This window comes from Pimephales promelas, chromosome 18, assembly GCF_988280905.1.
Source record: "Pimephales promelas chromosome 18, fPimPro1.hap1.1, whole genome shotgun sequence".
NCBI classification, from domain to species: domain Eukaryota; kingdom Metazoa; phylum Chordata; class Actinopteri; order Cypriniformes; family Leuciscidae; genus Pimephales; species Pimephales promelas.
In genome coordinates this window covers 19,519,149-19,531,559 of record NC_142786.1, presented here as the reverse complement: position 1 = coordinate 19,531,559, position 12,411 = coordinate 19,519,149, and the positions used below count along the sequence as shown (strand labels likewise).

The 12,411-nt window shown below is 40.0% G+C and overlaps 1 long non-coding RNA gene across 1 annotated transcript in view; it reads right to left on the bottom strand.

Annotated features, from left to right (window-relative positions):
• Positions 1-6,665: 6,665 nt before the first annotated feature.
• LOC148970980 (uncharacterized) overlaps positions 6,666-12,411 on the bottom strand; it is a 98,565-nt gene continuing 92,819 nt past the window's right edge. Inside the window, exon 3 of the long non-coding RNA XR_016147379.1 lies at positions 6,666-7,293. This is a non-coding gene — a long non-coding RNA (uncharacterized LOC148970980). The remainder of the gene's footprint in view (positions 7,294-12,411) is intronic.

Below are 12,411 nucleotides of genomic sequence, written 5' to 3'. Positions count from 1 at the left end.
AGTCGGGCGCTCTAGCAAGGAGGCTAAAGACTGCAGCCTCTAGCGTCTGTCGCTAGAGCGTCTATTGAGATCGGGGAGTGAGGTTTACTCGCACAGCAACTACTAGCTGGCCTCCGTTACACTCACCCCCCTAAACCTCACTCTCATCCGGGTCACGGCACCAATGTAACCCCTCCACCCGGGTCCTACTCGCCCCGCTACGAGCGGGCCTCGAACCCGGGTCTCCGGCATGAGAGTCAGGCGCGCTAACAAGGAGGCTAAAGACTGCAGCCTCTAGCGTCTGTCGCTAGAGCGCCTATTGAGATCGGGGAGTGAGGTTTACTCGCACAGCAACTACTAGCTGGCCTCCGTTACACTCACCCCCCTAAACCTCACTCTCATCTGGGTCACGGCACCAATGTAACCCCTCACACCCGGGTCCTACTCGCCCCGCTCCGAGCGGGCCTCGAACCCGGGTCTCCGGTGTGAGAGTCGGGCGCTCTAGCAAGGAGGCTAAAGACTGCAGCCTCTAGCGTCTGTCGCTAGAGCGTCTATTGAGATCGGGGAGTGAGGTTTACTCGCACAGCAACTACTAGCTGGCCTCCGTTACACATATCCAGATAGGGGAGAAAAATACAAACAACATTTGATTTCACTTTGTTAACATCTTTAAAAATAGAAAATAAGAAAAAAAAAACTTTATGATCAACAGAGATTATTTAAACAGAAATTAGTACTCTTCTTCAGCAAGGATGCATTCAGTTGATCAAAAGTGACAGTAAAGATGTATATAATGTCACAAAAGATTCTATTTCAAACAAATTCTGTTCTTTTGCTCTTGTTATTCTTGGGTTAGGATTCACAAATTGTGGTCCCGACTCCAATCTACGCATGCGAAACATGGAAGCTAATGGCCAACTCTTGAGGATGAACACATTTCACCAGCGATGTCTAAAGTGGATTGTCAAGATCGGGTACATCGATCGCATCACCAACGAAGAAGTCTTGCGACGCGGAAATTGAAACAGCCTTCAGGTCACAATTGACCTATGGCTAAACCACACCCTCAAACGCGATGAGCCAATCACAGTGTGCAGCTAACCCAAATTTTTTTCTTGTCATTTTAAATTTAAAACGGTCAAACCAACCCGATCTCACGACCAAGTCGTACGAATTCGACGAATGATTAAAAAGTGACTAATTCGTAACAATTCACACGACCTCACTCGTACGAATTAATACGATTTTGCTAAATCGTACATATTTTACGAATTGGCCAATTCGTATGAAACGTACGAATGACCTACCCCTTACCCCGCCCCTAAACTTAACCATCACGTGGGTTTAGACAAATCGTACGAATTAGTACGAATTAGACACTTTTTAATCATGCGTCGAATTCGTACGAATTGGTCGTGAGATAGTGTTGGTCAAACGGTGTGAATGGGGTACATGCAGCTCCGACACTGGTTCCCGAGATGCTGGGCGACGGTGTGTATTTCTTTACCCTTTCCCAAGCCACATCTCAACCGAGATAAGTGCCTGCTCTGGACTAAGTTATGCAGTAGCTAGACCATAGGGATGGGACGGTATGAAAATTTCATATCACGATTATAGTGTCCAAAATAATCGTGATTATCAATATTATCACGGTTTTGTTAAAAATTTATGAAAGTGCTCAAAAAGAACTGATTTTTTTATCAACAAGTTTTATAATTGAAAAGCAACAAACAACAAATAAAACAAGCCTCTCTATGCAGTTTTTTAAGCAAGATTCTATTCTATGGCATTTGCTTCTTTATAATGCCCGTCGTCAATAGCAACACATTATTACACAGCGCACATCCATATCACAACGGACGCGCGCTCTTGTTTCATTCAAATACAACTTGCCGTCTTGCGTCTCCGGTTTTTGATTGTATTGCAAAAATGAAATCAGAGTTGATTTATTGTTTACAGAGTTTGATAATATTGGTGTGATATATCTTGTCTGGACGATTGTTTTACAAATTGAATTCATAAACAGGTAAGATTTAAAACATTAGCTAATCTCAATTATCAATTCAATATGTCCCTGTAATTATGTGGTAAAAATAAAATCGGTTTAATACGTGATGTATCTATACTTTACTATCCCTTAAAATATCACTCTTAATAATAGTCTTGTTTGAAGTTGTTCGTTCGTCTTTGGCTCAAATCCACTTGCTACGAACTTTTCTTCGCGGAAGCTTGACGTCTATTTCAAGTGAGTGACATAAAATGTTTCAACTCAAAACAACATTTCGTGCCCAATTGTTTCCCAGTCGTAGTTTTGGTATTAAGGTCAAAGTTAACTTGCCTTGAGTTCGGGTGATGATCACACAAGACGACACAAGATTTGAAGTGTTTCTATTGCAGTGACTTTTTGTTCGGCAGACAGGGTGACCATCCTCGATCAAGTTTCCCTCAGGACTTTTGTAAAACCCAAAATATGACCACACCTCAGATTTGGTCCTCTTAAAAGGCTAAAAAACATCCTGAGCACGGTCACTACCTTCCACCATTCCTTCTCGAATAGTAATTTAAAAAAATATTGCGTGCTGCGCGCCTGCGTCAGACTGGCCGACAGGATTCAGTGAGTTATTAAAATCGCGATAATCAAACACGGTTTTAATGATAATTACATTTTAAACGATAATACTAACCGTCAGTACATTTTATCACGGTTTATCGTGAAACCGGTTATCGTCCCATCCCTACTAGACCACAACACCAACTAAACGTGGATAAATTAAACAAGGATGTCTACATCTGTTCTATGTTAAGTCAACAACGTATTTGAACGTTAACCTTAAAATCTCTAATGTAACTTTAGCCTAACATTAGAAAACGTTAACGTTAGCTTCTAGCTGTGTTGTACATCATGTCACTTAGCTTCATTAACGTATCTGTAAATAACCGAGATAACAAATGTTAACAATGTTCTGCTGAATGATTCACGTAAATACTGTAGCACCAAACGGTGATGGCAACGATTTGCGGGTTGTACGTTTACACTGTGACCTGTACATTTTTGTAAATCTCGACCTGTGGTTAGAAGCAGGGTTTCTTGTTTGCATGACAGGTGCACTCAATAAATCCTTAACTTGAGCAAAATAAGCAAGCTGAAATTGAGTCTAATCTGTATATTTTATTTAGAATACATACACATGTCATTTACTTCTATGAGTTTGTCAAGAGATTAAAGCGGCGTTTTTGGAGAGTGCGCATGTGTGAAAGAGCTCTAGAGTGTAAGAAGCTTTAAACGACACCAGGATAACGATAACATCTTATCTAGCGAAACCATCTGTCATTTCAAAAATAAATAAAAATGTTGAAGTTTTATAAGCACAAATGCTCCCCTTGCGGTTCGTGACTCTCCTGTTCGAACTCGTTCATCAAAACAAACTAATATTTTTATGTCATTTCATTAATTTTAATCGTTGAATGAACGAAATGACTCGAAAAAAGATTTGTTAATTTTGATGAACGAGTTCGAACAGGAGAGTCACAAACGCGCATCACAGAACAGAGCAGGGCAAGCATTTGTGCTTATAAAACTTAAACCTTGTAATTTATTTTTGAAATGATCATCATCATCATCATCATCATCACGTCTTTATTCAGGACACACACAAAATGGTCCATAGCACTATACATATACCATACTATAACAAAGTACATTAAAAAAGAAGAAAAAAGAAAAAAAAGAAAAGAAAAAAAGTTGTATAAAATGACTACACAGTCAATATTCTACAATACACACAAAAAAGTGTTCAGATATTGGCATACAAACTAAAGCGCCAGTGATTCCACAAACACGAAGTGAACCTAACAGCACTCAATGTCGGATTCACTAGTGTTTTGTGTGACTGTGACTCCGCTAGTCTACACATACATCTGTACATGAGATTCCTGAGTGTACATGAAATGACAGCTGGTTTCAGCGTCTGGTGTCGTTTAAAGCCCTTTGAATTGCACTGAAACTCTCATTTGGACCTTGAACCGTTTGGACCCCATTGAAGTCCATTATATGGAGAAAAATCCTGGAATGTTTTCATCAAAAACCTTAATTTTTTTTTTTCGACTGAAGAAAGATAGACATGGACATCTTGGATGACATGGAGGTGAGTAAATTATCAGCAAAAGTTTTTTTTTAAAAGTCAACTACTCATTTAAGTAAACTTTCTTTCTAGAGATTTAGGTTCTGAACGTATAGTAACTGCAGTAGTTACCGTGTTTCAACAGTAATTGGAACTCAACACGGTCTCTCTCTTCCTCGTTCCTGCCTCACGCGAGCAAGTTCCAACAAATTATGTTCATCCCTTGATGCAGTCCTCGCAAACAGGGAACAAAGCTTCTCTAACATAACTGTATTCCATTTACTCATTCAATTATATTCTTGCTTTTCCTGCACCAACGCTAAAAGCTTGATCTTTTTCAGATAATGAGCTTCGCAACCTATGCCAGTTTTCTGAGGTCCCAGTCAATTAAATTAGAAAGGTTTGGCCACAGCCACACTTCCACTTCCCAGTCTCAGAGAGATCGGACTGTCTGGAGATTTCACCAATGCCACGTGTTTGGGGCGAGACGGGAAAGCCTTTAGAAAGCAATAATTACTTTTGCAATTCTGTTTGGTGGTGATAATGGATCAAATTGAATACTTCATCTTAAAGGGATAGTTCAGCCAAAAATGAACATTTTTTCAAACTGTAATAAATGTCCACCTAAACTTTGCTGCCTCAAATGTGTTGGTATAATCCAATTGTCAATTCAACTTTTATCTGATAATTTTGACATTATTATATTTTTGTAGTATTATACTTTTATTTGGTATTTTTTACTTTGTCTGTATTCCACTTTCATTAATGCATTGTTTGTTCAATTGTATGTTTTATTGGATCTCATTCTTGTGAAGCGCTCATATAATTGTTTTTATGAGTTAAAGTAATGTACAAACATCTGTTACCATGCATTTGATCCTTTCATACTCTTTTACAGAGCATCATTTACTCTCCCTCGTGTCATTCAAAACCCATCTTCATTGGAAATATATGAATTGTGTTTCGAATATATGAAACACAACTCATATATTTCCAACGAAACCTGAGAGGTTTCTGCCCCTTTATTAAAAGCTCAGGTAACCAAAACTTAAAAGATACAAAAAGTAAATCATTAAGACGTCAAAACAAATCCATATGGTTTTCAAATCCATAACAAAACCATTTAGGTTTTGATTCACAAACACAGAGTGATTCACCATAAACACAGAAGCTCAAACATGCGTTTGTGATGCATGAAAACTAATGAGGTTTGTTTGTGAATCACTCTGTGTTTGTTGTATGACCCCTTTATAACCTTTTTTTAACCTTTTTTGCTTAGACTTTAATGAGGGACAGAAACCTCTCAGATTTCATTAAAAATACCCTAATTTGAGTTGTGAAGATGAACGAGAGTCTTACAGGTTTGGAACGACATGAGGGAGAGTAAATGATGACAGAATTGTTATTTTTCGGTGAATATCCCTTTCAAATAAAATGTTTCCGGTTATTGATTTGTGGCACACCATCTGTTTACAACAGCGAGTCATTTAAACCGGTTCCTCAATTTGGGGGGGGGGGGGGAAATGCAGTTACATATTCATAATGGAAGCCAAATTGTCAGATGCATTAGAGGATAAAAAATAAAAACATTCATAGAAATTGCACTCACAAAGGCCATTTCTAACCAATGGCATGTTTAGAGCTGAGAATAGCAAGAAAACTTTCTTTAATAAATTCTTTTGTGTTCCATAGAAGAGGAAAAAAAGTTGGTAACACTTTACTTGAAGGGGTGTGCATAAGACTGGCATGACACCTTCATAACCATGACATGACATATGTCATGAATATGAAGTAAGGTTTATGCATGTTTATGACAACTGTCCTTACATGTCATTCGCTCAATAATGACATTTTGAATGCAAATATGACATTGTTTAAGCTGTCTTTGTTATGACATCTTGACATAAACCAATACATCATAACCTGTCAGTGTCTTTAAAATTAAGTTATTAAGTTAAACTGTCATGTGGTTGGCTTTGACATTGGCTGTCATGAGGCATTATAACTGTGTCATGAATATTTTTCGTGACCTCAACTACAGAGGTACTAATTGAATTAGTCATTAAAAAGTAATAATGTCTTCATAACAGCCAACCACCTGACAGTTTAATGTAATGTTAACCAATAAAGCTAGGTGGTTTGAAAATGTAAATGTAAACTTTAAAAGTAAAGTTTGATCATTAATCTGTTATGTCATGTTTATGACAGGTAATGTTGTCTTAGTAATGTCAAGTTGTCATGACAAAGACACTGACAGGTTATGATGTATTGGTTTATGTCAAGGTATCATAACAAAGACATCTCAAAAAATGTATTTGCATTTAAAATGTCATAACTGAGCGAATGAGACTTAATGACAGTTGTCATAGACATGCATAAAACCTCCTTCATATTCATAATATATGTCATGTCATGATTATGAAGTAAAGTGTTACCAAAATGTTTTGGGTACCATTGACTTCCACTCTATGAAACCAGAATATTTATTTGACCGCTCTACCACCGCCTTTCAATTATTTTGCTATTGGTTTGTTGAATTCTATGTTTTTTTAGTACTGTTTTATTTCATGATTGGGAAGTAAATGTGCTATCATGTCATGCACATATTGAACAAGTCGTGTCTTTGCAGCAAATCAGACATTAGTCCATCTGTGGCAAAGCTGAGCAGAGGCATGCATCAGAGAAGAGAAATCCCTCGCTATTTCATCCCCGACACATTTAATGAAATATGGAAGTGCTGAACGTGAAGAAGACAGAACCTCAAGTTCCCTTAAAAGTGTCTTTCTCAGTTTCTCACTTCCTATGTGTCAGGGTATATAGGTCTGCGCCTGTCTCTCTCCAATTGTGCATTTAGCATGGTCCTGGTTGCAAAGAAATGGCTTTGATCTCCTTAGCTGGTGCCGACCTCTGCTTTTCACCATTGTAATGGCTAATCCCACAGAGACCTGCGAAATGTGAGGACTTGCCTGCTATACCCTGGGGTCCAAATGGAAAAGCCTGTTGCTGCTGTGCTGAATTACCCAGAGTTCCACTTTCCTTTCAACTCCCCTTCACCAGATTAGAAATTGCTCCGCGTTCTCGTATCAAGATGCGACCTGGTTCTTCTGCTGCTGTGGGTCCAATCAGGACCATGACTGCTGTCTGATTGGGTCCTCGCATGAGCACCGCTCGGATCCCTCGTGCCAGACCTGGCCTTTAACATTTCAGAAACAGAAATCACAGTGGGCATGTTGGGATAGACCAGAACCAAGCAGCTCCGACTACTGAAAAAAAAAAAAAAAACATTCAACCAGGCTTTAGTAATGATTGAGTCATGCTTTTTTATATTTCGCTAATAAAACATTCCGTTTGTTTGCTTTAATTAACAGAAGTCAAACTTATGATCCCAAATATTCATTTTGACTCATTCCTAACATAACGGCAACTAAAACACATTTGTACTTTCAGAGGAAAATATTAAACAATATTATGACAACAACATTTTGTCATTTTACTGAAGCAAATTGTTTAAAAAGTTTTGTATTAAGACTTGTTTTCTCCACAAAACTGTATGCATTTTTTTTGCACTGTTTCGCACTGTCGCACTGAAATAGTGTTGTAAATATGATACATGGCCACAATTCATTTGATTAGAACTGATTTTTATTCAGTTTTTGTTCATTGTTATGGGCTGGGCTGGTGTGGTTATACGTGGTCTGCGGTTGCGAGGCCGGTTGGATGTACAGGCAAATGAAAACTCTGAAACGCCGTCTCGGCTTATGGTAGAGAAATTAACATACAATTCTCTGGTGGACATTCCTGCAGTCAACATGCCAATCGCACGCTCCCTCAAAACTTGCGACATCTGTGGCATTGTGCTGTGTGATAATACTGCACATTTTTGAGTGGCCTTTTATTGTGGACAGCCCTAAGGCACACCTGTGCAATAATCACACTGTCTAATCAGCATCTTGATATGTCACACCTGTGAGGTGGATGGATAATCTCGGCAAAGGAGAAGTGCTCACTAACACAGATTTAGACGGATTTGTGAACAATATTTAGAGAAATACGCCTTTTATGTAAACATAGAAAAAGTCTAAGATCTTGGAGTTCAGCTCATGAAAAAGGGGGCGAAAACAAAAGTGTTGAGTTTATAAGATAGATAGATAGATAGATAGATAGATAGATAGATAGATAGATAGATAGATAGATAGATAGATAGATAGATAGATAGATAGATAGATAGATAGATAGATAGATAGATAGATAGATAGATAGATAAAGATATAGACAGACAGACAGACAGACAGACAGACAGACAGACAGACAGATAGATAGATAGATAGATAGATAGATAGATAGATAGATAGATAGATAGATAGATAGATAGATAGATAGATAGATAGATAGATAGATAGATAGATAGATAGATAGATAGATAGATAGATAGAGAGAGAGAGAGGAGCAGCCACTGATCAGCCACTCTAAAGATGAGCTCCTGAAAAATTATAAAAGAATGAACCAAAGAATGAGACAGAGAGTGAGATAACGACAACAAACAAGAAAAAACAACAGAAGAACAACTTGGACTCGGGTAAAGACAATTTTTTTTCCTATAAAATACATTTTAATACAAGAAAGAAGACTTGAACCTGTGGGTTAGCATCCAGCCTCTGAGTCTCCACTCTAACAGCTAACTGGAGTTTTCCCTCCAAAACCTGAAAGGCTTTCTTAAAGGAACTACAGCTGAAAAACTTCTGATATTCAGTTACTAAACAGAGAGATTAGCTTCATCTGGCAAAAATCTTAAACAAAAACTGTATATTTTGATCTATTAGAGTAAAATCTCTCATTATTACAAGCTAAAAGCTAAGTTAGCTGCAGTCTTGGCTCAGTGCCCAGCCCGATCACCATGGCAACCCTGGCGCAGACAGAGTGCACGGGGGAGGTGCTTTACCCGGAGAAGTGCAGAAGTGTACAGGCCAGAAAAAAACACAAAGAGAAAACTCTCAGAGACAACCCTGATCTTCTGTATGCGGACTACATTCAACTTAATGGGAGAAGAATCAAGAACAACCTCATCTTCTACACCACTTTGATAACTGCATGGAAATCAGCCATCTGTGTGGAATTCAAGAACATTTTTAAAGAAGGAATTGGTCGAGGTGGAAGATTAACTATATGCAAAGATGAAATGCTTGACACAGACAACCCAATACTCACCATAACCTACTATACTAAAGGCACCTTCCTTCTGCAAGGCAATGAGGCAAGCCTGAACTCATTCGAGGAGATCTTCCCCCGGCTGAAGGCCAGAGTAGAGGAAGAGAGAGACGAACCTCATGCAAACAGCACAGACTCTGAGGAGGAAGGCCCAGTGATTCTTTCACCTGCACCATCAGACCGGCGACTGAGAGACAGTTTAGCTCTACTGGAACTGGACTTCGCTGAATTCAGGGAACACACTCAAGTCAAACTTTCAGACACATGCAACACAAACAGTTCCATCCAAGCGCTCAAAGATGAGCTAAGACAGCTAAAGAAAGACACCAACTCTACCATCACTGAACTCAACAGAGCTCTCAGGGAACTGCAAGGAGAAAACCAAACTCTCCGAGTACAGATGCGCAAGCTAGAGGAGGACAACGAGAGAAAAGAATAGAGCTTCTCCAGACAGCTGCAAGTAATGAGAGAGCAGTTACAGGAAAACACAGAAGACAACACACGTCACTACAGTACAGCTCCTACTACAGACTACACAAACACAGACAGTGAGCCTGCCACAAACACACAGACACCTGCAGAAACTCAACCCCCCCCCTGCCCCCCCTCCAGAACCTGATCCAGATATTCTCCTCCTCATGGACTCTAATGGGAAGTTCTTAGACCCACAGAAACTTTTTCCACATCAGAAAGTCTCTGCCAAACGATGCAGCACAACTGGCCACGCCCACCATATCATCAGAGACTTCCTAGGACAGCCCTCATGTGTCATAATCCACACTGGGACCAATGACCTCCACTCGCTGCGCAACAACACTGCAGATGCTGTCAGGAAAATGGCAGAAACCACCAGCAAAAAATTCCCAGAATCCCGGATTGTTATCTCCACACTTCTCCCACGACATGACACACCACCACACATTATCCACAACATCAACACTGAAATTTCCCGCAGATGTTCTTCACTTCCAAACGTGCACCTGGTCCACCACCACCACATCGGCCTCCACCACCTGTACGACGGACTCCACCTGCACAGAGATGCAGTGCGCACTTTTGCAAGGGCCCTTAAAGATGCAGCCCTGGGCCGCACCCCAACACCACCGAGACATCTGCTACCGACTCCAGAACACTACCGGCCAATTCAACCCTACATGCCCAGACACACCCCCCCGACCCCGATGAGGAGAGACGTCAGCTGGACAAACATCCCACATCCTCCACCACGTTCACACCCACCTATGGATCACTACACACCTGTAAACCTGCAGTCTCCAACTCCACGTTCACCTGCTGGCCATCAAGTCCCCATTAAGAAGAAGAAACCAACCCCCTCCACACACACAGAGAAATCCCCCCACCCAAGAGCACAGAGCTACGCTGAAGCTTTAGCCCGGCCTCCTGCTCCACCCACCACCTCCACCTCCACACCTGCCAGCGAACTGAGCCAGATCAGAGAGATGCTGCAAACACTGTGCAACCAGCTCCTGAACAGATAAGAACACACAGTGCTCTATTAGAGAAAAAAAAAAAAAAAGTATGTGTATGTATGTATATATATATATATACACGTATAATTTTGCACTAATGTAAATTGTTTACCATGTATATTTTCACAGGTAACCTACTTTAAATTATCTTCTCTCTGTCTCACCAAATAGGTTTATCTTTTAGAATACGAATGCGTTCATTTCAAATAAGTTGCTGGAATATTCCGGGTCTTCACTCTTCAACGTTTGGTTCTAAAAGTACAGACCCAGAATTTCTAAAACATATAAAAGATGTTGACATCATAATCCTCACTGAAACCTGGTGTCGAAATGATGCGCTTACCTACTGTCCCTCAGGCTACTATGAAGTGATTGTCCCCTCAGTCAAAATAAGTACAGTCCACCGTGGACGAGACTCGGGGGGAGTTCTGGTGTGGTACAGGGAGGATCTGGCCAAACACATTTCAACAGTCTCAGTTGGAAAATTTCATTGCTGGTTAAAAATAAACCAAATTGGCATTTCTACTAAAGAAATATATCTCTGCGCCATCTACATTCCCCCAGCGGATTCCCCTTACCATGAGGAGGAATACCTCAACAACATCCACACAGAAATCAGCCATTTCCAGGCCCAGGGAAATGTGCTGCTGTGTGGAGACTTCAATGCAAGAACTGGATCTGAACCTGATGACATAGATCCAAAGGGTGATGAGTATGTCTTTGGCCAGGACCCCCCGAGTATCACAGGAAAACTTCCACCGAGAAACAACCTAGACCAGACAGTAAATAAAACTGGTAGAGAGCTGGTGCAGCTCTGCCGAGACTCAGGCCTGTACATACTCAACGGCAGGATCCGAGGGGACTCTTTAGGGAGGTTCACGTGTTGTTCAGGTCTTGGAGCTAGTGTAGTTGACTACGCCATCACTGACATGGACCCATCCTCCTTCAATGCATTCACTGTCAAACAGCAAACTCCGCTTTCTGACCATAACCAAACTAACATTTATATCAAAACGAGTCACACACCAGAACAAAACAGACTGGAAACCTGCCGAATGTATCAGGTCCAGCAGAGATACAAATGGGCTCCGGACAGCACAGACAAGTTTGTCCAAGCCCTCAGTTCTGAAGAACTAAAAAATCAAATAAATACATTTATTACTAAGAAATTCGAAACAACTAAAGATGGTGTTAATTCGGCTACAAATGAAATCAATAACATATTTAATAAAGCAGCACAGAAAAGTGAATTGAAAAAGAAAGGCAAAAAATACACAAAAAATACTCCAAAAGATGAAAAATGGTTTGACTCAGACTGCAAAACATTGAGAAAACAACTTAGAAAATTATCAAATCTGAAACATAAAGAACCAAACAACACTGACTTAAGAACTGAATACTTTTCAAAACTAAAAATATATAAAGACACAATTAGAGTGAAGAAGCAACACCATCTGACCAAAAATATAGAAGAATTAGAACACTCAATAAATCAGAATCAGTTCTGGGATATGTGGAATAATCTGAGCACCGCTAAACCACAAGACCTACCAATACAAGATGGAGAAATTTGGACAAATCATTTTGAAAACTTATACAGAGAAATCCCATCAAAA